This window comes from Dasypus novemcinctus, chromosome 10 (assembly GCF_030445035.2).
Source record: "Dasypus novemcinctus isolate mDasNov1 chromosome 10, mDasNov1.1.hap2, whole genome shotgun sequence".
In the NCBI taxonomy this organism is placed as follows: Eukaryota; Metazoa; Chordata; class Mammalia; order Cingulata; family Dasypodidae; genus Dasypus; species Dasypus novemcinctus.
Genome location: NC_080682.1, coordinates 120,041,739 through 120,064,408, shown reverse-complemented (window position 1 = coordinate 120,064,408; position 22,670 = coordinate 120,041,739). Strand labels below are relative to the sequence as shown.

At 50.4% G+C, this 22,670-nt stretch overlaps 1 long non-coding RNA gene across 1 annotated transcript; it reads right to left on the bottom strand.

The window, feature by feature from the left end:
- Nucleotides 1–5,173: 5,173 nt before the first annotated feature.
- LOC131280115 (uncharacterized) lies at nt 5,174–22,384 on the bottom strand. Its single transcript, XR_009187712.1, has 2 exons — nt 22,336–22,384; nt 5,174–5,895 (listed from the first exon to the last, which is right to left on the bottom strand). It is a non-coding gene; the product is annotated as an uncharacterized lncRNA (long non-coding RNA).
- Nucleotides 22,385–22,670: the final 286 nt, after the last annotated feature.

The window sequence follows — 22,670 nt, the reverse complement described above, 5'->3', positions numbered from 1 at the left end:
CGCCGAGCACACATGCCAAATATCTGAACCTGTGGCCTCCATTTCTAAAAGCATTGTTTCCATAAGAATTGTGACACCTAGAGGCTCTTGTCAGCTTTAAAATGGATGCGGGAAGCGGATGCGGGGCTCCAGCGATTGAGCTCCTGCTTTCCACATGTGAGATCCTGGGTCCGGTTCCCAGTGCCTCCTAAGAAGACGAGCAAGACAGCAAGCTGACATGACAGGCTGGCGCAAGTGAGCTGATGCAACAAGTTGACACAAGATACACAAGGAGGAAAACATAATGAGAGATCGACAAAGCAGGGAGTGGAGGTGGCTCAAGTGATTGGGTGCCTCCCTCCCACTCTTGAGGCCCCAGGTTCATTTCCCAGTGCCTCTTAAAAAAGAAAACCAACAGACAATAGCAAGTGCAAACAATGAGGAGGTGGGGAGAAATAAATAAATAAAATCTTTTTAAAAATGGTTGAATAGATGCTAATCATGATGATAAGCATAACACCTGGTACCATTATTTTGTTTCCAGGTACAGAAATTTAGGTCATGAGGATTTGCCTTTGGGGAACCCCCCAGCTTCAGTTCATACATCACCACCCTTGCCGAGTGGCTCCTCTTCAGGTTCTAGGCTTTTGGGCCTTAGGGGCAGAGGTGTTTTCTGTCTTCTTCAGGACTGTACCCCAGCACTGTGTCTAGCATGAGGGGTGTTCCATCTCGTTGAAGTATTTAATTCAACACTCATTATATCTTCGCATAGTCGCAGCCGCCTTGAAGGCTGGGTGTTATTAGCGCTCGGTTATTAATAAAGTTGGCCTGCTTGTCTCAAAGCCGTATTCAGAGTGGGACCTGCGGTAGCACCGCAGGGGCGGGAGAAGGCTGCTGGATAGCCACATGAGCTCTGAGCTCGGGATGGGAGGATCAAGGAAAATGGTCTTGTTTTCGTGAAGACTCCCCTCAGGCTTCCACAGAGTGGGAGGGAGCAGCTCTGTTGGCCGTTTGACCAGAGAAGGAACTTGAGCCCATGTTTGTGGGGAAGGTGGAAGCAAATGGAGATGTTTGACTCGGAGAAGAGAATGCTTGGGGGTTTGATAACCATTTTCACGTACCCCAGGGCTGACTCAGAGCAGAAGAGAAGTTCTTGTCCTGCTGGAGGCTCAGGAGCGCAACAGGGCAAGTTTTAGGGAAACCGATTTTGATTCAACACGGGAAAAGCCTTCCAGCCCCGGCTGGTGCTTTGAAACAGGACAGGTCACTTTGAGGTAGTACACTGCTCACCAGTGAAGGCGCCCAAGGAGAGGCCCCACGAGCCCTGGACGGAGGTGTGAGAGGGATTCAAAGGTTGCTTTAGGGCTCTCCTAAAGGCCTTGGCCTTTATGTCTCCTAGAATCCTTGAGTCTTTAATCTTGTATTTGCAGTTTGAACCCAGAAATGAATATATTTGAAAGGACACTAATAACAGATGAGATGAGATCCCATTAGCCTACCACCTCCCCCAAGGCCTCCACATAGCGCACCTTTGTGAGCATGTGTTGAACGAATCAGTGGCATCCTGGGCACACTGGGGCCACTTCTCCTTTCTGAGAAGTCGTGGTGTGTGATAGGAATGAAAACGGAACCAGCTCAGCCTTCTTGCTCTTTTCCCTCAGACTGAGGAGCTTGGTCCCTAGGACAGTTTTCACTCGGCTGTGGCTCAGCTGCGGGCCTCGAGCAGATCTTGGCCCCGAGCTGTGCCTCTGCAGCGTGGTTTCCGTTAGCCTGGCTAGCTCAGACGCCGCTGGCGGCTGGGACGCCCGGGCGCCCACTCGTGGGTTCCTGGGATGAAAGGAGCAGAGGGGCCTGGGAGGTGCCCTGCTCTGTCCGCTGTTGTGACTCCTCAGAGGTGAAGGGACATCGGGTAACAGGCAGGAAATCAAAGGCCACTCGAGGAGCCGTCCCCAGAGGTGACTGTGGAGAGGCCACCGAGGAAGGCAGGCCCCGCGGCTGGCCCTGGCAGGCATCGACCTGCTGTTCTGAATGAATGGGCGCCTGAGCCGGCCGTGCCGTGGGGCACGTGGGGTCAGGAGCCCGGCTCCTCCTCGGCCCCTGTCGTGGGGATCACGTGTTCTTTACCTCCAGAGCTGACCCGTGGGCTCCCTGGCCCGGTGAGCGGGCGGGCGAGCGGCTGTCGGGACAGGTGGTAGCCCTGGAGGCGGAGAGGAGCAGATGGCTTAGGACCCTTCTAAGGGGTGGAGCGAGGAGGGCCGTGTGAGGGTCAGATGAGGGCAGGGGGTGGGACAGTAGTCCAGGATGACTCCTAGATGGTTTTTGTTTTAAGGTTAATTATTTAAATTTACCCCCGCCCCTCCTGCCCTGGGTGGTTCTCTCGTCTGTCTGCTCCTGGTCGGCTGATTGTTTTGCCAGGAGGCACCGGGAACTGAACCCGGGACCCGAACCCGGGACCCTTCACGTGGGAGGCGAGCGCCTCGGGCCTGAGCCACATCGGCTCCCCGTGGGCTGTGGCGCCTGCTCATTGTGACACTTGCTCATTCAGGCATCTGCTCGGTGCTGTGGGGTGCGGCGTCTAGCTCTCGTGGCAGGTGCTGGCTTCTGCACGTCTTCTTTAGGAGGCACTAGGAACCGAACCTGGGACCTCCCGTGTGGTAGGCGGGTGCCCGACTGGTTGAGCCACCTCCACTTCCCACTCCTGGACTTTTGACTGGGCATTGGGCGGCAGCGATGTTTACTGAGCCAGGAACAAACGAGCAGGATGGGGTTTGCGAGGAAGCTGAAGAACCACATCTCACGCTCCCAGAAAGCCGCCTACTCAGGAGGATCCCGGCACCTCGGCCTTTGCCGGCGTCCATGACTGCAAGCACAGATCTGGCAGGTGAGAGGTGCAGGTGAGAGGTGCAGCAGACCAGGGGGCTCAGAACTGCCAACGCCCCCGGGTCGCGCCAGGCGTTTCTGAGGCTGGAGGAAGCCCGCCCTGAGCCCCTCTGTGCACCTTCTCTCTTACTGCTAAGGCAGCTGCAGGAGGCAAATAGTGGAGATCTGGGACCCAGAGGCCTGAAACTCTAAAGGGAAAGAGAAGAACGGGCAGCGTCACGTTCAGAAGCCGGTTTCCTGCCACAGCTCGGCTTCCTTCCAGGCCCTCGGCCCTCTCCCTGCTGTTCAGAGACCAGCCGCGGGCTCCACTCCTGCAGCCCGGGCCGGGGCCTCGAGACCTCGGTGCTGAGTGAACGAGAGGAGAAGGGAGGAAAAGGGGGCCCCCCAAGGACGGGGGTGGGGGGAGGCCGGCTGAGTGGCAGGCGGAGGGCGTGGCACGATGAGAAGCAATCGGTAATGGAGAGAACAGTGCTGGCCGGTGGGCACGGAGCTAGGGCTGAGCTCAGCCTTGAGCGAGCTGGCCCCAGCGACGGGCTCGCCGAGGTGGAGAGGGCAGCTGGCACCCCGAATGTGGCTGCAGGGAGAGGGCCCCAGCTTTAAGCAGCAGGAGCAGGGATGTGGAAGAGACAAAGGTGTGTGTGTGGGGGGGGACAAACACGAAACTGAGAAAATGGGCCTGTCCTTGGAAAAAACACGTTTTATTGTTTTTGTTTCTAGTTACAAAAGCAATATTTATTCCTGGTGGAAATGCTAAGAAATACAGAGAAGTAAAAAATACAAATATGCAACCACTCTCGTGCCATTTGATGAATATTTACTGATTGCTGAAGAATTTAGTTGTTGTATTCCCCTTTAATCAAGGAAAGAACTGAAGTTCAGAGAGGTTGAGATTTGCCTGGTGTCACACAGCTGGCAAATGGTGGAGACTAGATTTAAACCCGATTCTGTATCCCAGTTTTCTCACAATATTTTCTTTGTCTTGATCCACAGAAAATACCAGAGATGATAACTGCTTCATCAGATAATCCCAATTTTCAAATGGAAAACATAGCACCAAAACAAAAAAGATATTGCTTTTTTTGTTTCAAAAGTGTGTCTGGCCTTTCAAGTCTTGTCACATTTCCTGCTATTTTGTAAACTCACCCATTGCAAAAGTGGTATTTTGATTTTTTGCCCTTTCTGAACAACAGGAACAGAAAGGGCTGTCCACCCTTGGCCAAAGGCTTCCCCCTGCCTGAGGTGGGCTGTGGTTAGCACACACCTCCTGACCACTTCCTCCTGCAAGTCCCTGGTGGAAGGAGACCATTTTGTCACCATGGATATTTTGAGACCCAAAAACTCAAGCAAATCAACTATCACTTTTTTTTTTTCCCTTAAGATACCGGGTCCGGGGATTGAACCCTGGGACTTTGTATGTGGGAAGCTGGTGCTCAGTTACTGAGCCGCTTTGGCTCCACTGAGTTTATTTCATTTGTTTGCTTGTTTTTATTTTTATTTGTTGTTGTTGTTGTTGCTGTTGTTGTTTGGTTTTAGGAGGTGCTGGGAACCAAACCCAGGACCTCCCATGTGCAGGTGCTCAACCGCTCAAGCCACATCCACTCCCCAGCTTTTAAACAAAATAAACGAATAATGTGTGCGATGCTCTCATCCCATTTTCAAGCGTCACCATTTCCCCCCATGTCTTTGACTTCTGTCCCACCCGTGAATACCCTCTATCCGACGCTCACTTCATCAATGGAGCAGTTTCTTTTGCACAGAAAATTTGAAGATTTTTTTTAAAAGCTGAAAATTTAATGTTTTTCTTTTTTCCTGTATAGTATTGAATGAAGTGTGAATGTCAAAATATTGTTAGCATCAAAAGGGCTTCAACGAAACATCCTAGATCCAATACCCAGGCCTGGCCACAAGGCTTTGTTCCCCACCCAGTGTAATCCCGACAGCTTTCGGTACTGCCTGTGCATCTACTGTTAACTGGCCTTGACTATTGCTATGCTCAAGGGGCTCTCCGTACAGAGCTGTCATGAGCAGCAGGAACTTTGGGTGGTGAAACCACTCTGCGACCTTGGGCACGTTTTTTGTTGTTTTGTTTTTGTTTTTAGCTTCCCTGAACCTAGTTTCCTTATTTTTTAAATGGGGGAAAATAATAATATCTAGGTGGTTGTGAGATTAAATACATGTAAAACTTTTAAAGCTCTTAGAATAGGGTCTGAACTATAAACACAGAGTAAATATTAGCTATTAGGACAGATGGATGTCTACTTATTTTGTCTACCTCCCCCTCAAGAGCCAATAGTAAAGATACGTTTCTTAAATATTGTTTTAAATTTTGGTGTTTTTCCTGTTTTATTTATTTATTTATTAGCATTGCAAAGTAATGTTTTCTTTTCTTTTTTACTGTACATGTATAATAGTTCCCCTACAATTACGTATTGAATAGACATCGGTGGGCTTGCTGGAAATCCTAACCACCATTTATAACACTATATGCGCATACATATCTCTATTTATACTGGGACACACACATATACATACGTACACTTCCTTTTTAAACTCCTTTTAAAGGGGAGAGCGTGAACGCAGTCCCCCACTGCCACAGACTCTGCAGGCGAGGTTCCCACGCTGGGGGCAATGGCAGGGTCGGCGAGGCCCGGGAGAGCCACCTCCACGACCGCGCACCTCCCCGCCACGGGAGGGTGTGTGCATGTTCTTTCTGCAGTGAAGTTTTGGACCACAGTTTTTATGCGACACAGCCCGTTTCTTTAATAGCCGTATTTCTCTTCTGTGCAGTTCACTTTGCACCAGGTCGGCAGGTGAAGCGTTGGCAAGACGCACGCGACCTGGAACACTTGGTGAGGATTTCGTACCCCGCTGTCTGCGGGATGAGGAGCTGCCGGTGGCTTCCGAGGAGCAGGGTGCCGTCGCCCGTGCCCGAGCAGCTCAGCGGGGTGAAGGCTGCGCCGAGGAGCCGGAGGCAGGAGGGGCTGTGAGGCCAGCTCGGACGGAGAACCCCCGCGAAGGAGCCAGGTAGGGGGACGCCTGTGAGAATAATTTAGGGGAGAATCAAGAGGACTTGAGAGTGGAGTGGTGAGAGAAGTAGAGGAGAGGATTTTGAAGGCTTTGTTTGGGTGAGTGAGAGGATGGTGAAACTATTAATATTAAGAGCCTTCAACACTGTTTTCTGAATACAGAAGGAATTCAAAATTCTAAAGGGGAGAGGAGAGGAAGAGGGAGAAAAGCTATGAAAAGTCGGAGTTCTGCACACGGGCCTTCCTCAACTCAAAAAAGCCCTTTCAGCTGGGCCAGAACAGCCTATTCAACAAGTGGTGCTGGGAAATCTGGATATGCATGTCCAAAAGGAAGAAAGAAGATCCCTGTCTCACACCTTATGCAAAAATTAACTCAAAATGGATCAAGGACCTCAATATAAAAGTGAGAACCGTAAAACTCCTAGAAGAAAATGTAGGAAAACATCTTCAAGACCTTGTGATAGGTGATAGTTTCTTAAATCTTACACCCAAAACATGAGCAACAAAAGAAAAAGTAGATAAAAGGGACTGCCTCAAAATTAAACACTTTTGGGGAAGTGGATGTGGCTCGAGCAGTTGGGCACCTGCCTAACACATAGAAGGTCCTGGGTTTGGTTCCCAGTGCCTCCTAAAGATGAGCAAGACAGCAAGCTGACGTAACAGGCCAGCACAATGAGCTGATGCAACAAGATGACACAGTGAGATGGTGCAACAAGGAAACACAATGAGACAAAACAAGCAGAGAGCAGATGTGGCTCAAGGACACCTCCCTCCCCCATGGGATGTCCCAGGTTCAGTTCCCTGCACCTCCTTAAAAAAAAAAAAAGATGAGCAGACACAGAGCACACAACGAACAGACACAGAGAGCAGACAGTGAGTGTAAACAACAAGGGGGGGGGAATAAAGAACTAAATAAATAAATAAAATTTTAAAAAATTAAACACTTTTGCACCTCTAAGGACTTTGTCAAAGGAGTAAAAAGACAGCCTACTTAATGGGAGAAAATATTTGGAAATCACATATCCAATAAGGGTTTAATAACCATGATCTATAAAGAGATGCTACAACTCAGCAATAAAGAGACAAATGACCTAATTTAAAAATGGGCAAAAGATTTGAATAGACATTTGCCAAAGAAGTACAAATGGTAAAAAAACAAATGAAAAAATGTTCGCAATCACTAGTGATTAGGGAAATGCACATCAAAATTACAAAGAGATATCATTTCATACCTATTAGAGGGGCTACCATTAAAAAGTCAGACCACTGCAAGTGCTGAAGAGGATGTGGAGAGACAGGAACGCTGATTCACTGTTGGTGGGAATGCAGAATGGTACCGCCTCTGTGGAGGACTGTCGGCAGTTCCTAAGGCAGTTGAACATAGACTTGCCCTGTGACCTGGCAATAGCACTAGAAGGCATACACCCAGAAGAACTGAGCAGTGACACGAACAGATGTCTGCACACTGATGTTCATAGCAGCGTTATTCACAACCACCAAAAGATGGAAATAACCCAGGTGTCCATCAACCAATGAATGGATAAACAAATTGTGGTGCATACGCACAATGGAATAATGCAGCATGAGAAGATAGGAAGTTGTGAAGTATATGACAACATGGATAAAGCTGGAGGACATTATGTTGAGTGAAGCAAGCCAGACGCAAAAGGACAAAAACTGTATGTTTGCAGTATTATGAACTAAGTATATTGTGTAAACTCAAGGAATTAATAATTGGAATATAGGTCACCAGAAAATAAAATGAGGGTAGAAATGGAAAGCTGAGGCTTAATCTGCAGAATTGGCTAAAAAAAGGTTGGTTGTAAATCTTTGGAAATGAATTGAAGTGGAGAAAGCATATCACAGAGTTTATAACTAGCAGAGCTACTGTATGTATGTGTATGACAGTGGCTGAAAGGGAGAGTCTAAGGGCATGCATAATACTAGAAGGAAAGCTAAAAAACGTAACATGGGATGATATAACAGTGAATCCTCATATGGAATATGAATATGGGTGACAGTGCATATATAAAACCATTTTTACAAAATATAAATACAAATAAACTAGAGAGACAGAAGCAGAATAGTAACTGTGCACTGCAGGGGAAGCACAGAGAGATTGAGAAATGATGAATTTTTGTTTGTCTGGTTTTTGTTTTTTGTTATTATTGGAATAATGAAAATGCTCTAATAATGATTGAAGTGATGAATGCACAACTATGCGATTCTGCCAGGTAGCATTGACTTTACACTTTGGATAGATTTATGCTTTATTAATATGTATCAATAAAACTGATTTGTTTTAAAAAACTATGAAAAGTCAGAGTTCCGAGCAAGCCTGTTCCTCAACTCAGAAATGAAACAAAACAGAAATCCCTACGTGCACCCAGTGCTTTTGACATCTGAGCCCCAAACGAAAAATGGAATGGTTAAAAAATAGAGCGCATGGGGCTGCTGACGATTTTCACTGCGCTGGGTTGATAGAGACAGCCACTTTGAAAGGCCCGTCCGTCCCGGCGGGGTCGGGCAGAGGCTGCTGTCAAGCAGCACACTCTTAGGCCCTGCCCCTGTGGAACGCTTCCTCTCCCAAGAGAGCCGCAGAGCTCGAGCAAGAACCAAACAAGGCCACGAACGCCCCATCTGTGTCCTTTCCGAGAGGCCGGCGCGTTCCACTCTGACCCGGCTCCCAGGACCTGTGAGTGCATGGGGCAAGCGCAGCCAGAGGGCCTGGCCCGGTGGGGTCCACAGGGCAGCCAGCCATGAGGCAGGGAGGGGCTGAGGCCTGCAGCCCAGGACGCTGCGCTCCCCACAAGCCCCACTCCCTCCCACCCTTCCGAGCACTCCAGCCGGCAAAGGGAGACGGTTTGAAAATGAGAATGAAGTTTTCCTAGGTTGTGCCTGTGGGTTCTGGTACAGTATTTTCTAAATCAGAACTCCAGATGTATGGCAAACACAGGTGTCCTAATGGCAACTAAAGGACATGATATTTTAGAGACTGAAAAATACCTAGAGTGTGTGGTTGTCATAGTAAAAATGCATCCTTTAAAAAACAAATTCCATAAATACTTACTCCACGTCCACCAGGTGCCAAGTACTATTCTAGGCACTGGTGACAGAAGGGTGGCCTAAACAGATGGCACGCAGTGGCAGAGGGCACCCCGTGGAGTAAGGCTGGGGTTTAGACTCGGGTCCCCTAACAAGAGGGTCCATAAAGAACTTGATTCCCAGGCCTCCTTCAGCTGGGCAGGTCATTGTATTGTTGACCTTTCACTTCTAACTTGAATTTTGACAGAATTTTATGCATGATTATTCTGTAAACCCACAACTTCTCTAAATTAAGAAGAAGAGGAAGAGGAGGAGGAAGAGGAGGAGGGGGAGGGGAGGGAAAGGAAGGGGGAGGGGGAGGGGAGGGAAGAAGAAAAAGAGGGAAGCGGATGTGGCTCAACTGATAGAGCCTCTACCTACCACATGGGAGGACCTGGGTTCAACCCCTGGGGCCTCCTGGTGGGAAAGAAGAAAAGAAAGCATGCCCATGTGGCGAGCCACTGCCCGCACGAGTGCCCACGTGGTGAACCAGTGCCCCGCAAGTGAGTCACGCAGCAGGATGTCGACGCATCAAGAGAGAGACAAGGGCGAGTCGAGGTGAAGCACAGCAGAGACCAGGAACTGAGGTGGTGCAATGGACGGGCACCTCTCTCCATATCAGAGGTCCCCAGGATCAAATCCTGGTCAATCCTAGATGGGGAGAAAATGAGAAGACAAAAAGAGAAATAGATACAGAAGATCACACAGGAAATGGATACAGACAGCAAAACCAGTGGGGGTGGGAAGGAGGGGAATGGGGAAAATAAAAGGTAGGGAGGGAGGAAGGAAGGAGGGAGGGAGGAAGGGAGGGAGGGAGAGGAGGAAGAGGAGAAGGAAAAAAAGGAGAAGGAGGGGAGCCACCACCGCGGGTTCCGACTCCGCCGGGTTGTCAGTGGTTCGGTCCCAGCCGGCAGTGGGAAGCTCCCTCTCCCTTCTCCGGGCCTGGCTGCACTTATTTGATCCTCTGAAGAGCACTGGATAGCTCTGTCGTGTCCCAACTATTTCTGTCTGTCTTATCCAGCTTTGAAGATGCCCACAAAGCAGGCTCCTCGAGCTTCTCTTGCAGCCCCTCTCCTCCCCTCCCGCCCTTTCCCTCCAGGAGGGCTCCTTCCAGTCCCAGCCTGCGCCCTGTGGGGCCTCCTCAGTGCAGGTTCTGGGTAAAAGCTGAGGAGCACCTTTCTCTTCTGGCCTGGGGGAACCGGAACTGTTGGTGGGAGAACCAGTCCTGAAGTGCCTTCTGCTCAGCCCTCTGGGACTCGTGGGTAGTGAAAGACTGTGCCCTTCGGCCTTGAAGGCACTGCGCTGTCTCTGCCAGCTCCCTTAGCACCCTGTTTTGTTTCCTTCTCTTTGTTTTGGGGTCCGCAGGCCCTGAGGGCAGAGGCCTCCTTTTAGCCTCCTGGACCTGGGAAATCCTGCACCTTGTCTGGAAAAGAGGACCTCAGGGAAAGTGTGCTGAGTAACTGATTTGCCCTCGGAATTACCAGGGAGGGGGCCACAGGACTGGAGAATTTCTAAGGCCCTCCTGCCTTACACACGCACACATACAACCACAGCAACAACAAAGCAAAACAAAACAAAGAAAGCCTCCTTTGCTTTTGCTGGAAATCCTCCCAGGGCTCCCGCCTTGGCATGTAGGCACTGAGACTTCTGGTAGAATACAGGGGGTGGGGGGAGTGGAGGTGGCTCAAGCGATTATGCAAAAAAAGAAGACAAGCAGAAATCCAGCACAAACAACGAGGGGGCACTGAGAAAGAAAGAAATCTTTTTCTTAAAAAAGTAAAGCATCATACTTAATGGGTACAAAGTTCTGTTTGGAGTAATGGAAAAGTTAAAAAAAAATACAAAGGAAGGAGCAGATGTGGCTCAAGCATCTGGGAGCCTGCATCCCACATGGAAGGTCCCCGGTTCCATTCCTGGTGCCTCCTAAAGAAGACCAGCAAGATAGTGGCCTGGAACGGTGAGCTGATACAACAAGATGACACAATGAGGAGACACAAAGAGAGACACAACAAGCAGGGAGTGGTTGTGGCTCAAATAATTGGGCACTTCCCTCCTACATGGGAGGTCTCAGGCTTGGTTCCTGGTATCTCCTAAGAAGATGAGCAGGGAAACAGATGTGGCTCAAGCAATTGGACTCCTGTCTACCATATAGGAGGTCCAGGGTTTGATTCTTGGGGCCTCCTGGTAAAAGGCACACTGGTCTACGTGGTGAGCTGGCCTGTGCAGAGGGCTGGCCCGAATGTAATGCTGGCCCATGCAGGAGTGCCCCCATGAAGAGCTGGCACAGCAAGATGATGCAACAAAAAGAGACACAGAGGAGAGATAATAAGAGACACAGGGGGCGGCAGACTTGGCCCAGTGGTTAGGGCATCCACCTACCACATGGGAGGTCTGCGGTTCAAACCCCGGGCCTCCTTGACCCGTGTGGAGCTGGCCCATGCGCAGTGCTGATGCGCAAGGAGTGCCCTGCCACTCAGGGGTGCCCCCCGTGTAGGGGAGCCCCACGCACAAGGAGTGCACCCCGTAAGGAGAGCCGCCCAGTGCAAAAGAAAGTGCAGCCTGTCCAGGAATGGTGCCGCACACACGGAGAGCTGACACAACAAGATGACGCAACAAAAAAGAAACACAGATTCCCGTGCTGCTGACAACAGAAGCGGACAAAGAAGACTCAGCAAATAGACACACAGAACAGACAACCGGGGTGGGGGGGAAGGAGAGAGAAATAAATAAATAAATAGATAAATAAATAAATAAATAAATAAATAAATAAATGAATCTTAAAAAAAAAAAAAAGATACACAGCAGGGAAATGGATGTGGCTCAACCAATTGGGCTCCCGTTTACTGTATAGGAGCTCCAGGGTTCGATGCCCAGGGCCTCCTGATAAGGGCACGCTGGCCCATGAGGTGAGCTGGCCCGCGCGAGTGCCGGCACACACAGGAGTGCTGCCCTGCACAAAAAGGCCGCCCTGTGCAGGAGTGTCGCCCTGCGTGGGAATGCTGCCCAGAGCAGGAAAGCCACCCCATGCAGGAGTGCCAGCCGACGCGGAGAGCTGGCGCAGCAAGATGACACCACAAGAGATATAGAGGAGAAGAAAATAAGAAGATATAGCAGAACAGGGACTTGAGGTGGCAAAGGGGGTAATTGCCTCTCTCCCACTCTGGAAGGTCCCAGGATCAGCTCCCGGAGCTGCCTAATGAGAATAGAAGCAGACACAGAAGAACACACAGTGAATGGACACTGAGAGCAGACAACAGGGGGAATGGGGGGCGGGGGGGAGAAATAAATAAAATAAACCTATAAAAAAAAAGAGTTGCAGCAGACCATGGAACTGAGGTGGTACAAGAGACTGAGCACCTGTCTCCCACTCCAGGAGATCCTAGGATCAATCAGTTCCTGGTGCTGCCTAAAGAAAAGACAAGCAGACACAGAGGAACACAGAGAGAACACAGAAAGAGCAGAGAGCAAGCAGATGAAACAAGTCGGGGGGGGGGGTGGATAAACAAGTAAATAAATCTTTAAAAAAAAAAAGAACAATGGGAAGCAGATGTGGCTCAACTGATAGAGCATTTAAGTACCATATGGAGGGTCCAGGGCTCAAATCCAGGGTCTCCTGGCCCATGTGGTGAGCTGGCCCACGTGCAGCGCTGCTGCACACAAGGAGTGCCATGCCACACAGGAGTGTCCCCCGTGTAGGGGAGCCCCATGTGCAAGGAGTGCGCCCCACATTGAGCCACCCCGCATGAAAAAAGAAACGCAGCCCACCCAGGAGTGGCACTGCAAACACGGTGATCTGATGCAGGAAGATGACGTAACAAAAGGAGACACACATTCCCGGTGCCGTCAAGAACGCAAGCGGACACAGAAGAACACACATCAAATGGACACAAGAGAGCAGAACAGGGGCGGGGAGAGGAAAGGGGAAAGAAAGAAAGAAATCTTAAAAAAAAAAAAAAGATGAGCAGACACAGAAAGCAGACAGAGAGCTCAAACAATGAGGGAGGGGAGAAATAAGTAAATCTTTAGGAAAGGAAAAAAAGAATACAGAGGCTGTGCAGTGGCTAGATGTGGATAAACAGCCTAGAAGCCTACATGCTCGTTCCAGCTCACCCTGCAAATGATTCTGTGGCCCTGGCCATTCCTCTGTGAGTCTGGGTTTCTTGACTTACAACATGGCAGTTGGACTCAATCTAGCATGGTAAGTAGGATTTGTTTGTTTTTTCTCCAGTGATAATTGCAGTGGCCTCGTAGTGGCTTCCCAGGGAGCTATGTGGAAGATTGCGATGCTCAAGTCAGTAAAGACGCTCGGCTGCAAAGACTGCTGTGACTGTGAACATTGTGAGCCATTTCTGCTCAGAAACAGGAATTGGGAGTGAGGAGCGTCTGTGCATTTGCGGAACTGAATGGGTCGTTGAGTTCCTTTGAGCTCAAACACCCTGCATTTCATGATCCACGCAAGATTATATGCAAAGTCAGCTTAATTTAGTTCAGGAGGATATGTCAAGTGTCTGCCATGTTAGGTACCGAGCAGAGTGCGCTACGAAGAGAAATAACTAGCCTCAGTCCTTGCCCACAGAAGCGGGTGGGGAGTGCTATCTCCATTTATCGTGAATATTATCGCCAGGTAGCAGATAACCGAATCCAAGGCTCCCCTTGGAGGAGCGGGGCCTCAGACTAACAGGACTCTAAGTGCTTTGCACCTGTAACTGTCCCTCACTACCCTTCATTCAGAAAGGGAAGGGAAGGGCGATGCTGGACAGGGACCTTGGGTGCTTCCCCATGCAGGGTGCACCCCAGCAGAGGCCCCGAAAAGCCCGTGAGTGGTATTAGAAATGGGGAGAAAGGGGCAGGACAGGGAGCAGAGGGGTCCAGAGCAGGCTTCACCTATCACATGTGGGTGGCTCAGGCCACACTCACACTTTTATCCAGATGCTCAATCCTAAGATTCTGCCCCTGCTCAGCGATGACAGGGCTGGACAGAGGCCACCAGCCTCCTGGGAGTGCGCCGGGCCCGGCCAGTCGCCATGAAGGTGCTCTCTGAACACCGCCTTCACATGTGCACTCGTGAGGTTTGGACTTCCCATCTCCATTCGGTTTGAAATTGCTCTGATTTTTAAGTAATAAGTTTTGCTAAGTAGGAAGGTTTTCTGAGTAAGGCGGATGGCTGTTTTCTGGCGCTGCCATATGTACGCATCTTGACGTGGCCGCAAAGCCAGAGTGTCGTCTCTGGCCTCTACAAGTTCAGACTCTTAGAAGTGAACAGGCCCTGAGAAAACTGTTCCGTCACAAGACTCACACAGGGCCGACAGACACGAGAAATGGAAGCCATTGGTTAATGATGAGTTATGCACCGCGTGCAACGAGCGCCCCACGCATCGTACACCTTGGCAATGTCAGTGGGGCAGGGCATCCTCTTCATGGTACTGATGAACCTGGAAAACCAACCAACTGTCAGAAGGGCGGAGCAGATGTGGCTCAAGCAGTTGAGTGCCTGCCTCCCACATGGGAGGTCCCAGACTCGGTACCCAGTGCCCCCTAAAGAAAAATGAACAATGAGCAGACAACAAGCAGACAATGAACAAAAACAAACCATCAAGGAAGCAAATGTGGATCAAGAAATTGGGAGACTGCCTGCCACATGGGAGGTCCTGTGTTCAGTTCCTGGTGCCTCCTAAAGAATACAAGCAGGCACAATGAGCTGACACAGCGAGTAGATGCAATAAGCTGACACAATGAGCAGGGAGTGGATGTGGCTCTTGCAGTTGGGCACCTGCCTCCCATAAGGGAGGTCCAGGATTATATTCCCAGTGCTTCCCAAAGAAGACAAGCAGACAGTGAGCAGAACTAACAGACAAAATGAACAGATGCTATGAGTGAACACAATGAGCAGGCAGATGAAGGAGCCATCTTGGGAGGGAAACGAGCAAACAATGAACAAACAACGAGCAAACACTAGAGGAAGCCAACTCAGGGGAGCTGATGTGTCTCCGTGGCTGAGCACCAGCCTCCTGCACACGAGGTTCTGGGTTCAATCCCCAGTCCCAGTACCTGAAAAAAAAAAGTCAGGTTCACCAAAGGCAATCCCAAAGTTGGAGAAACAGCTAATGGAACATGTTATTTATTTTGGACCATAGTCACCTTCACTTAAAATATAGAATGTTGGAACTAGACAGGACAGGATCTTAGCTAACTCTCTCATTTCACAAAAGGGGAAACTGAGGCCCAGAGAGAACTGACTTATCCAAGCGCACAGCATTCACTGGCTTTTCTCTCTCCTTCCACAAAACCTTTACTGAGTGCCAACCAGGAGAAAAGCATCGTTCTGGGCGAAGTGGACCCTTCCTTCCCTAAGCTGAGAAGTCGAGCTGGAGAGAAGGCTATGAACAGAACCAGTTCCAGTGTGATCAGACCGGGGCTGACAAAGGTTTGCTGTCAAGGGCTGGACTGTTAGTGGCTTGTACTCTGCCGACCACGGCCTCTCTGTCACCGTGACTCAATCCCACCATTGTATAGCACAAAAGCAGCCAGAAACAATACACAAAGGAGAAGAGTAACTGTGTTCCAGTAAAACTTTATCTGTGGCCACTGAGGTTAAATTTCATGTATTCCTCATATGTCATGAATTATCGTTCTTCTCTTGACTCTTTCCCCCCACCCCTTTTAAAATGTAAGAACTGTTTTTAACTTGAGTGTCACACACAAGCAGGTGGCAGGCTGGATTGAACACTTCGGCAGGCGTTTGCCGACCCTGACTTAGATGAACAAAAGTTCACTGTCCATGAAGGGATGATCCAGGTGCTGATCAGATTCTTTCACACTGTTCACAAAGAATAGTAAGAGACAGGACAGGAAGAGATCTGAACACCACGGCCCCTGCCCCCCGTTCCACTGTGAGCTAAGCCCCAAATGCCCCTGCAATCTTGAGTCAATGCTTCATTCAGTTTCGCGTTACGGAGACTCTTGAGTCAGCGCCCTTTAAAGCGCAGCTTCCTCTGAAGAGCTAGCCGTGGCTGCAGGGTGCCAGCGGGCTGCAGAGGACTTGGTCCTGGAGGGCTCCAGCATTCGGGCGCCCCGGGCGTAGCCTGGGGGAGCTGCCCGCTTCCCCCGCTCGACACAAGGGCACAGGCTGTGTTCTGTTGATCTTTGTATGTCAGCCCTTGGCAGCAGGGTCTGGCACTTTAGGGGACTAGGCTTTGTTGTGGGCCAGTTTCCCTGACAAAGTATATGCTCTTTTTTTTTTAAGATTTATTTTTTATTTATTTCTCTCCCCTTCCCCCCCTAAACCCCCGTTGTCTGTTCTCTGTGTCTATTTGCTGCATATTCTTTGTCCGCTTCTGTTGTTGTCAGCGGCAGGGGAATCTGTGTTTCTTTTCGTTGCGTCATCTTGTTGTGTTAGCTCTCCGTGTGGGCGGTGCCATTCCTGGGCAGGCTGCACTTTCTTTCGCGCTGGGCGGCTCTCCTTACGGGGTGCACTCCTTGCGCGTGGGGCTCCCCTACGTGGGGAACACACCTGCGTGGCAGGGCACTCCTTGCGCACATCAGCACTGCGCATGGGCCAGCTCCACACGGGTCAAGGAGGCCCGGGGTTTGAACCGTGGACCTCCCATGTGGTAGATGGATGCCCCAACCACTGGGCCAAGTCCACTTCCCCAGCATATGCTCTTTTATAGGGCAATTCTCTGGGCCTCAGTGTCCTCACCTGTGAAATGGACACGATAATGCCATCTGTATCACAGATGTTTTACTAGGAGATCATAGTCCATTAACTCTAAAGCATGACATGACTCTTACAACCTCCTGCCACCCCTTCCATTCCTACAGCCATCTAGGCCACCTCGTCCTTCTGGGCCTCAGTCTCCTTATCTGGAAGGCCAGCGGGGTGAAGGCAAGGACCTCTAAGTCACCTTCCAGGTCTGCCTCTCTGATCCGGTGCCACGTTGGGAAAGGGGCTTTTCTCTGTAAAGGGAGTAGTTCACGTTACGCTTGAAGGTGAAGGGCAGCAACCAAGAACCCGGGTTTGGGACAGGGACTAGATGGAAGGCGTGGCCTTGGACAGGGAGTAACTTTGAGAGCCTCCTCATTCTGGGTAAAATGCTTGCTGCTTTACAAAGTGAAAACGCCACGTCCTGGATTGGCTGAGCTTGGGAGTCTCGTCCCTTTCCTCTTCATCAGGATCAGTCAGTGCTTGGAAACGGTCCATCCATTGTCCATCCAGCCATCCTCATGGGGCCTGTGCCCGGGTACTTCCTGGTGGAATACACAGGGCTGGGCCACGGCTTTGATCTCTGCGGAGGCGAGCCACTTCCGCAAGCCCAGGGCCTGCCCGGGGGCTCCTTCCTTCCCTCATTTACGCTTGATGAAGAGGGAGTGTGTCGGGAAGCAGCTGTGGCTCAGGCAACTGGGCTCCCACCTACCATATAGGGGGTCCAGGGTTCGATGTCCCGGGCCTCCTGGTGAGGGCAAGCTGGCCCACAGGGAGTGCTGGCCTGCTCAGAGTGCTGCCTGCCCAGGAGTGCTGGCCCATGCAGAGAGCTGGTGCAGCAAGATGGCGCAACAAAAGGAGATACAGAGGAAAGAGAATAAGAGACGCAGCAGATCAGGTGCACAAGAGAAGTGAGTAAATCTTTAATATAAATAAATAAATCTTTGTGAAAAAAAAAGAGGGAGTATGTCGATTCACCAGTAGGTGGGATACTGTCTTCCCCATGGAGGAAAGTGCCTTTGGTTTTGGTTTTGGTTTTTATCTTCTTTTTTTAAAAGATACATAGATCACACAAAATGTGACATTAAAAAATATGGGGAAGCCGACTTGGCCCAGTGGTTAGGGCGTCCGTCTACCACATGGGAGGTCCGCGGTTCAAGCCCCGGGCCTCCTTGACCCGTGTGGAGCTGGCCCATGTGCAGTGCTGATGCGCGCAAGGAGCGCCCTGCCACGCAGGGGTGTCCCCCGCGTAGGGAAGCCCCATGCGCAAGGAGTGCACCCCGTAAGGAGAGCCGCCCAGCACGAAAGAAAGTGCAACCTGCCCAGGAATGGCGCCGCAGATACGGAGAGCTGACACAACAAGATGAGGCAACAAAAAGAGACACGGATTCCAGGTACTGCTGACAACAACAGAAGCAAATAGACACAGAGAACAGACAACGAGGCGGGAGAAGGGGAGAGAATAAATAAATAAATCTTAAAAAAAATATATGAGGTTCCCATATACCCCACTCCCACACCCCCACTCCTCCCACATCGACAACCTCTTTCATCATTGTGGCACATCCACCGCATTTTTTTTTTTTTTTAGATTTTTAAAAAAAATTTATTTAATTCCCCTCCCCTCCCCTGGTTGTCTGTTTTCTGTGTCTTTTTGCTGCGTCTTGTTTCTTTGTCCGCTTCTGTTGTCGTCAGCGGCACGGGAAGTGTGGGCGGCGCCATTCCTCGGCAGGCTGCTCCCTCCTTCGCGCTGGGCGGTTCAAACCCCGGGCCTCCCATGTGGTAGACAGATGCCCTAACCACTGGGCCAAAGTCTGTTTCCCCATCCACCGCATTTGGTGACTACATTTTGGAGCACTGCTTCACCCATGGATTATAGTTCACACTGTGGTTTTTACACTCTCCCCCGTCCTTTCAGTGGGATATGGCAGGATGCGTAACGTCCTGCAAGGAGCCGGTGTCGGGTGGAGAGGGCGCAGGGCTGGGCCGGGAGCCTAGGGGCAGGGGAGGCCAGCAGAGGGGAGGTGGATGAACCTGTTACTCCCTCCTCCACACTCCTGTCTGGAGAGGCCTCAGGAGGGGTGACGGACGGGTTCCAAGCCCAGAGCCACCCCCTTCTCTACCAAGGAGGATGGATCTTTGGCGCCTCTGGTGTCCAAGGGAAGGGTCTAGGCCTCTAACAACAGGAAAATTGCAAGCCCTGTGGATTCTCCTGCCACCTACGTAGTATCAGCCCACGGAGCTAAGGAATTCACCAAAGAATGTACAGCAGGCTACACTTTCCCACAGCTGCAGGGACAAGACCTCTCGTTATTCAGTTCATATCGTCAAAACCACGTTATTGACAACTGTCCCGGCAAAATGCCTTGACTTCATCCTACTGATGTCTGAATGAAGAGTTTATCCCAAGCTCTCCTGTCCTCGTGCTTTTATTCAAATTATTCCCTTTGCTTTAAAGGCCCTTCCTCCCAGCAAGGACCTTCAGGGTTGAGATCTGTTACCTATTTCAAGACCTGGCTTCTTCACAAAGACTTCTCCCGTGTGTTTTGCTCTTGTGTTAGGTAATTTCTTTTTTAACAAATCGATTTTATTGATACATACTAACAAAGCATACAATTCATCCAAAGTGGATGGTATTTGGCATAATCACATAGGTGTACGTACATTCATCACCTCAATCATCATTAAACATTTTCATTATTTCAATAATAATAAACAAGAAAGTTCTTAACCTCTCCATCTCTCTATGCTTCCCCTGCTCTTCGTACCTTCTGTTTCTGGCTATTCTTGCATGATTATGTGTTTATTTATTAAGCAGCTTTATTGAAATATGTTCATATACCATAAGTAATTTTTTATGAGTTTAATGTTTACATGTTGCCTTCCTAATGAGAATATAATTTCCCTAAGGACTCAAACTGATTTTTCTATTTCCGTATGTCCACAACGGTGCTGGAGTTGGTTCCTTTAACAAAGCAGACACTTGAAAAAAATGTCTGTTGGTCATTAGTTTCACCAGAACACAATAACCAAGATCCTCAACAATAACTGGAATGTTTGCACTGTTTAGAAGCCTAAACCGCAAATAAATTGTTAACAGGGATTTCAATTCAAAACAAACTTCTAGAAGATTTCCTGAGTTCAACACATTCCAACTCATCTTGCACCTTCTGCATGTTTAGCCAAGCAGATGAACAATCTCAATTCAAATTCTGAATAATAAGCCTGAGGCATGGCAAGGTCTTCAATCATCAAGAAAGATTCAATTATGTTTGGAATGTTGTGCTTTCCAAAGGAGGAGCATGGACTAATATTTGGAAAAGGCTTCCAACAAGAGGCATTGAACTAAACGAGTTTTCTTGAATGAATATTACTTATACAGAAAATGAGGCTACCACATCCTGGTTCATGAACACTTTGCTGTAATTCCTTACTCCCCAAATAACTAAGAAAGAAGGAGCTGTGGAATGAGAGATGGAACATCTGTAGCTATTATGGCCATGACACTTTATTGACAGTCTCACTTAATCTCCTCCATATCCCTACAAGGCAGGTATTATTATTTCTCTCTTACAGACGAGGAAACTGAAGGCCGAGAAGGGGTTAAGTAACTGCTCCGAGACTGCCAACCTGAAAGTAGACCTAAATCCAAACCCAGATCGCTTTGCTTTCAGAGCTCATACTTTTATCACTGCGCAATGCCACTTCCTCGCAGTGTTTTCACAGCAACCCAAATAGATGTGGAAAAAATGGGCTGGGATAAAAACATTTCAAAATGGAAATGCAGCGTGCTGTAACGGAAAACAGGCAGGGGACCCGGTGCTGAAAGATGGAGCTCCATCGCTGCTGTAATCCCGCCAGCCCCATCAGAGTCACTCTGTCTCAAAATCATAAAATCAGCCTGCACGTGTCGAAAAATGGATCTTGAAGGTCACCTGTCTCTCCCTGGCCCCAACCCACAGCAGAAGCCCTGGCAAAAGGCACCTGCCTACAGCTCCACAAGACCGGAAGGCAGCTTTACCTCTCACCCGGAGCTCCTCCGCCGGGACGTCCCTCCTTCCCAGCCTCTCCTCCTTGACACAGCAAACGACCGAGAGGCGCGGCCTAGTCTGCTCAGATGGCCGTGTGCACAAGCGGAGGGCTGTATCACGAGTTCTCAGCGTGTACCTGGGCGAGAAAGACCCTCCAGCCTCGAGCCTCTGTGCGTGCATGAGAGGGAGAGAGCGGGGGAGAGCAGGAGGAGGAGAGCCGGCACTGGGGCGAATCCTGCCCTGGGGCGGCCTCAGACCCCCACACCCAGCACCAGACCACGGCGCCCCTTTCAGTAATTCCCCGTGGGCTCCGAGTGAGTGTCTGTTCCTTGTCATCAAAAAAGACCAGCTAGAAAGCAAAGATTAATTTCTTTACCTAACTTAACTCCAGTGCATCAAATGACACCCTGGTGTCGTTATACAGGTAGAAATAGACAAATGCTGGTAGCCCGAAAAATGTCACAGACTTCATGAGAAAAGCGCGTTTACTCCCTGGGCCTCCCCGCAGACCTGACGTCTCAGTCCTCCCCCGGAGGAGCTACTGGGCACGTCACAAGGCCAGGCCTGCCAGCGCCGCGGTTTGGCCCAGCGAGCCCTGGCTGGCGCCCGCCTGACCACCTACTGCTGCAGCACAGCGCGCTTCCCGCAGGGACAGTCCAGCCGGGTCCCACCACGCCGAGGGAGTCACGCTCTGCGCAGAGGGGGAAGGCTTGCCTCCTGCCACCTGGACCTTCACATGCTCTTTCACAAGGGAAGGCATGGCGTTGCCCAGCGTGTGTTCCTTGGACCCTAGCCCTGGGAGATGCTCTGTGACAAAGCTTCCAAGATGGGGAGTCGGTGTGGCTCAGAGGTTGAGCACCAGCTTCCCATGACAGAGGTCCCGGGCTCGATCCCTGGTACAGAAAAAAAAAAATCCCAAGGTCCGATAGATTTGGGAAATGCTGCATTCTGCCTCTCCCTTTTATCAAGTGATAATGCACATAAACATGTTAAAAGTCTCCCCTCCCGGCTCCTCCTTTTCTATCAGATTTCTAAATTTGAACTGCCGTGGGCTTGGCGCTGGGTCTTAAGGCCCCTCTACATTCTCCCTAGGTGTTCTCATCGCGTTCAGGGCTCGAGACGCCAGCTGCATGCTAGGGATGCCTCAGATTCCATCGCAACCTTTCCCCTAAGTTCCAGACTCCTATAAATACACACCCACCTAGCCTACTGGCGTCTCTCAGATGTGTAATAGGATCTCACGCTCACCCCGACAAAGCAGGCTCCTGACGCTCCCCATCCCTTCAAGCTCGTTCCCCGTTCTTCCCCAGGACAGTCGGTGCCACTCCTCCATATGCAGCTGCTCGAGCCCGAAAGCTGCGCATCGTCACTGACCTCTCTCACCCCCCCCCCCCCCCCCCCCCCCCCCCCGCTCCCAGCTCAACCCGTCGGAAAACCCTGCCGGCTCTGGTCCTCAGACGAGTGGCCTCAAGAGCTCCTAACTGGCTTCCGCTCGCAGTCCCGGTCTCCTCCTTCCATTCTCCACTCAACAGTCCAGGATGTCTTTTCAAATGATACATCAGGCCATGCCAAGGCTTAAAACCCTCCAAACTGCCGTCCCTTCCGCCAGCGGGGGCCCGTGGTCCTAACTCACCACACACACGCTCCCCTTCAGTCAGGCTCCTCGGGCCCCAGCAGCTTCTTGCTTCCCCAGCGCCCCGAGGTTTTCCTGCCAGGCCTTTGGACTTGCTGCTTCTCCGCCTACCGTGCTCTTTCCTTGGCTCAGCACGTGGTTGGCTCTAAAATCCTTCAGGTTTCAGCTCAAACGTCAGCTCTTCGGAGACGCCCTCCCACCCCCAGTAGCTAACATCGCCCCCCACACCCTCTAACCTCACCCCTTAAAGTCTTCCCAATCCATCCCCGTAGTTGAAATGATCCTGTTTGTTCACCTTGTTGTTGTTTTTTACTCCTAGAAAGTGAATTCCATGA